Consider the following 5,000-nt stretch of genomic DNA (forward strand, 5'->3'; position numbering starts at 1 on the left):
CTTCGGACTGGTGCGCGGCCAATGTGATAAGCATTGCCGATGTTACCGGGAAGATGACCAAACTTGATCATTTAGAGGAAGTAAAAGTCGTAACAAGGTTTCCGTAGGTGAACCTGCGGAAGGATCATTAACGAAAAATACAAAAACACAAAGAATATATTTGACTTGAACACTGTATAATAAAATATATATAATATCGTCGGTAAGGAGCCGTACTCCTCCTATATCGACACAAAGTATATACGACGTATTAACAAGCTATATACTTTGACAAAAGCCAAATTTTTTACAATAAGGAGGTGGGAGACGCTCCAGTTACGAAACTATACGAAGAGTGTGGCACTCTCTCTCGATCATCGGGATGAAGAGATATACTTTTACACGAATAATTCGAGGCGCCTGCGTGAGGTCGTACACAGAAAGACCCGCCGTCTCCGAATAATATTATAACAAACGAAAAACTTAAAAATATTCTCGAGGCGCCTGCGTGAGGTCGTAAACAGAAAGACCCGCCGTCTCCGAATAATATAACACACGGAAAACTTAAAAAGATTCTCGAGGCGCTTGCGTGAGGTCGTACACAGAAAGACCCGCCGTCTCCGAATCCTATAACACGAAACCGCTACTATTAATAATAATAATAATAATAATAATAACGATATGTGAGGGAACTTGAGCTGAACACATATCGAAAAAACTAAAAGTTACAGTGGAAACCACGTGTAATGAGAAATGCGATCGAGGCGCCTGCGTGAGGTCGTACACAGAAAGACCCGCCGTCACGATCTCGTATTTCGTATTTGCATCGTGGAAATCCAACGAACGAACAATATAATATATAAACTAAAATCTCTAAAGTGCCTCGTGTCGGAGAGATCACTGCTCACACCTCTTCTATATTTCGTAGTTGCGTTGCGTAGGCCTCACCTCCTAGCAACGGGACATAAGGAAGACTGCTCTTTGGGATCGAACGAAGCGTCTATAACGAGTCGTCGACGAGAGCGAAAGAACGCGAATAGCGAGCCGCAGAAAAATAGGATACCGAATTATATATCTTCGAAGGTTCTCTTCGAAGATCCATGGATACCTATATCTGCGCGTCTCCAGCTATCTCGCGCGTCTCTCCAAACTCTCGTCGTTCCTCGAAACGTGCTTCCTACCCAAAGGGCGTTCGTTCTTCCTATGTCGTTTCGTTGTCGTTCGTTTCAACGGCGAACGATATACGATGTTCGACAAAACGAAACCACGTTGTACGTTCGTACTCGTGGATCGGGTAACCTAGAACGAAAACGCATTGCGTGGATGTTGGCCCGAAAAGATATATACCAGTGCGAGTGATGGTAAAGAGTATAACGATTCTTAACTAGACGAAGTTGGTTCGGAGGGGACCGCCGGCCGTCTCTCTATCCTCGCGAGTCTAATGCCTCGTTCCGTCGCTAGAGTTTTTCAAACTCTGCTTCTGGCTATCGGGAAGAATAGACCGCGCGCGAGGAAGAGGAACGACGACCGTGCGCGTCCCATCGATTTTTTTTATTTTTACCTGAACCACCGAAGTCGATTCAGAGGGGACCGCCGGCCGTCTCTCTATCCTCGTTGTCGTGAGTCATATGCCTCGTTCCGTCGCTAGAGTTTTTCAAACTCTGCTTCTGGCTATCGGGAAGAAACGACCGCGCGAGGAAGACGACGACGACGACCGTGCGCGTCCCATCGAATTTTTTTTTATTTTTACCTGATCGACGGAAGTTTCGTCCGGTTCGTCTCTTTTACCATCGTCTCGTCGACCCGTTCAGAGGGGACCGCCTGTCCATATCCTCGTTGTCGTGAGTCATATGCCTCGTTCCGTCGCTAGAGTTTTTCAAACTCTGCTTCTGGCTATCGGGAAGAAACGACCGCGCGAGGCCGATGGCTGCGAGTCCCATCGAATTTTTTTTAAACGCACGCACACACATACACCTGAACGGAGATGCGTTCCTTTTCGTCGCGATTTTTCGCGCTTTAGTCGTCGTTGTCGCCATCCGTTCGGAGGGGACCGCCGGCCGTCTCTCTATCCTCGTTGTCGAGAGTCTAATGCCTCGTTCCGTCGCTAGAGTTTTTCAAACTCTGCTTCTGGCTATCGGGAAGAAAAGACCGCGCGAGGAAGAGGAAGGACGACCGTGCGCGTCCCTTTCGAATTTTTTTTTATTTTTACCTGAGCGACCAAAGTGGATTCAGAGGGGACCGCCGGCCGTCTCTCTATCTTCGTTGTCGCGAGTCTAATGCCTCGTTCCGTCGCTAGAGTTTTTCAAACTCTGCTTCTGGCTATCGGGAAGAATAGACCGCGCGCGAGGAAGAGGAAGGACGACCGTGCGCGTCCCATCGATTTTTTTTATTTTTACCTGAACCACCGAAGTCGATTCAGAGGGGACCGCCGGCCGTGTCTGTATCCTCGTTGTCGAGAGTCTAATGCCTCGTTCCGTCGCTAGAGTTTTTCAAACTCTGCTTCTGGCTATCGGGAAGAAACGACCGCGCGAGGAAGACTACGACCGTGCGCGTCCCATCGATTTTTTTTTACCCGAACGATGGAGATGCATATCGGCTGTTTGCTTCGAATAACTGGACGAGAGGAACGAACATATATATATATCATGGGCTAGCCACCGTGCGCTTTCTTCGCGAGATCGTGTGCTGTACAGAGGATTCAGAATCGGGTGTTATATCCCCGTCGTTTCCTGACGAACGGAGCTTCGATCTCGTTGGTTGTTATATATTATAATGCACTTTACGCCCGGTCGGCGGGCTGCGTGTGTCGTCGCGCAGTCCGTCCGATTTCGTTTTCGAACGTATTTTCGTGTCGTCAATCATATGGCGACTTCCGCGCGTTCGATTCCCGTTGGTCGGACGTTTGTCGGATATCGGCTTCTTTCGAACCGAGAATAAGAGTACAAAAACCTGAGTACACAAACAAAAATCCATGCATAAACGATTACCCTGAACGGTGGATCACTTGGCTCGTGGGTCGATGAAGAACGCAGCTAATTGCGCGTCAACGTGTGAACTGCAGGACACATGAACATCGACATTTCGAACGCACATTGCGGTCCACGGATACAATTCCTGGACCACGCCTGGCTGAGGGTTGCTCACGTAAACCTAAGACTGCTTGCGTTGCGTATCGTTGCTCTCGGTCCGTATCTCTCTGTTCTTTCTTGCCTCGTCGACAGCCCGCCGTCGTTCGTTTTATCTTTAAACGAACGTTTCTGAGTCGGAGGACGAGCGCCAAGCAAAAGAATACGAATTAAAGAGCGGTCGAGGGCTCGTACGCGACGTACGAGCGATTGTTGGACGTTCGTCGGCGTTCGTCGCTGGATCGTGTGGAGACCGGCGTACGCATGCTCTCGATACAAATATATATGAAAAATCTATCGCGTTCACGGGAGACTCGCAAAACTACCTCCGTCTCTTCTCTGTCCCTTCTTGGCTTGACAACCCGCCGTCGTTCGTGTTTTACGAACGTTTCTGAGTCGGACGAAGCGCAAGAAGAAGGATACGAATTAAAAGAGCGCGGAGAGAACCGTCGTCGTCGACGCGGTTATCGAGATACACAGAGCGAGTTTTCTTCGTGGCCGATTTTTTTTTTCTTTTTGTATCAGCCTCTGCTACGTTTTGTTAGTCTTCGATAAGCACGAATGACCGCGCCCCCGACGTCGTCTTAAATGAATTTTTGGCGAGACTGAGAGAAAGCAAAAATATTTTTGAACAAAGTCAGTCGAGAGAGGAGAGAAAAGAGAACCAAGATATTAAAACCTAAACCTAAACTTGGTGGCGTAACGAAAAACTGTGTGCCTTAAAGAAACACAACCGTCTTTTCATCAAGATGTTTTTACTCGTACAGCCCCAGGGATCGAATACCCACTCCGTCTGTTCGTGCGGCAGAGATGTATTCTGCAGGCGCGAGACGACTGACGAGAAGACAACGAGGACCGTCGCATCGATGGGTCGTCGTTGCGTTTTTCATCCTCTGTGCTTTTTTCTGTTCTTCGCGAACCCAGAGAAAGCCGTAGATCCGGGAACGGACACACGAGATTTCTTCGAACGCTGATGACTTAGGGAGATGATCCCCAGCGTTGCGCGGAGATCGGAGAGTACGCGTACATGTATCGGGACGAATTTTTCCCCGTCGGTCGCGTATCTCTCTGCCCGCGCGCCTGGCCCAAAGCCACGTTCGTCGGAAATCAACGAAAAGTGTGTTACGATCTAGCGTGCGTCTACGATCGGCTATATTTAAGGGTGACGAAGAAGAGAAAAGCTCACGGTGTTGCGCAACGTTTCTGTACTCGATTTTAAGATGTGCATGTGAGTCCGTTACAAAGTTGTTCGGATCGTCGAAAATAGTCGTTTTCGTCGTCGTGCGAAAGAGAATAATCTCTGACATTGGCACGGAGAGATCGCGCAGAGGAAGAGAACGATCCTCTTTGGCGAGGCTCGAGAAAGACTAACGAAACTTGATTAGAGACGAGGTATACACGCGCCGTACGTACGACGTACGCGCGTGTGATTTTTTTTTGCTTTAAGGCGATTCGGCGCTCCGAGTATTAGAGAAAAAGAGATCGTTGGTCATCCCATGTCTCTTCGTCGTCTATCGCTGGACCGCGCATCCTAACGTATCGCCGGTCGTCCAGTCCCCGAGTAATAAATTCACCCCGTTGTGTACGTCTCGCGCTCGCTTTTCCACTTGCGTGAGTTCCCGTGCGTTTTCGTCGTTGGTACAGAGCAAAGAAACCGATATGTTATATACATGTCGCGTGTTCGATCTCTGTGCCAGCAATAACAGGCGAAAACAAGGAACCGCTGGAATCGTCGAGAAGAGAGAAACGGCTACGGGAGATATATTATACATAACACGTGTATATATATATATATATATTATACAAAGAGGACGGGCGTTAAAAACCGGAGATCGTTACGGGTGTCTTGCGTGAGTCTTAGCTCGAACATGATACGACGAACGAAGTTTAAAAGGC

At 48.4% G+C, this 5,000-nt stretch overlaps 2 non-coding genes across 2 annotated transcripts in view; both read left to right on the forward strand.

Moving 5' to 3' along the window:
- LOC139997134 (small subunit ribosomal RNA) overlaps positions 1-130 on the forward strand; it is a 1,924-nt gene extending 1,794 nt beyond the window's left edge. The window contains exon 1 of the ribosomal RNA XR_011802581.1: positions 1-130. This exon is cut by the window's left edge and continues 1,794 nt beyond it. This is a non-coding gene — a ribosomal RNA (small subunit ribosomal RNA).
- A 2,833-nt stretch (positions 131-2,963) lies between these two features.
- On the forward strand, positions 2,964-3,118 carry LOC139997146 (5.8S ribosomal RNA). Its single transcript, XR_011802591.1, has one exon. It is a non-coding gene; the product is annotated as a 5.8S ribosomal RNA (ribosomal RNA).
- The last annotated feature ends 1,882 nt before the right edge of the window (positions 3,119-5,000 follow it).

This window comes from Bombus fervidus, unplaced genomic scaffold (assembly GCF_041682495.2).
Source record: "Bombus fervidus isolate BK054 unplaced genomic scaffold, iyBomFerv1 scaffold0031, whole genome shotgun sequence".
In the NCBI taxonomy this organism is placed as follows: Eukaryota; Metazoa; Arthropoda; class Insecta; order Hymenoptera; family Apidae; genus Bombus; species Bombus fervidus.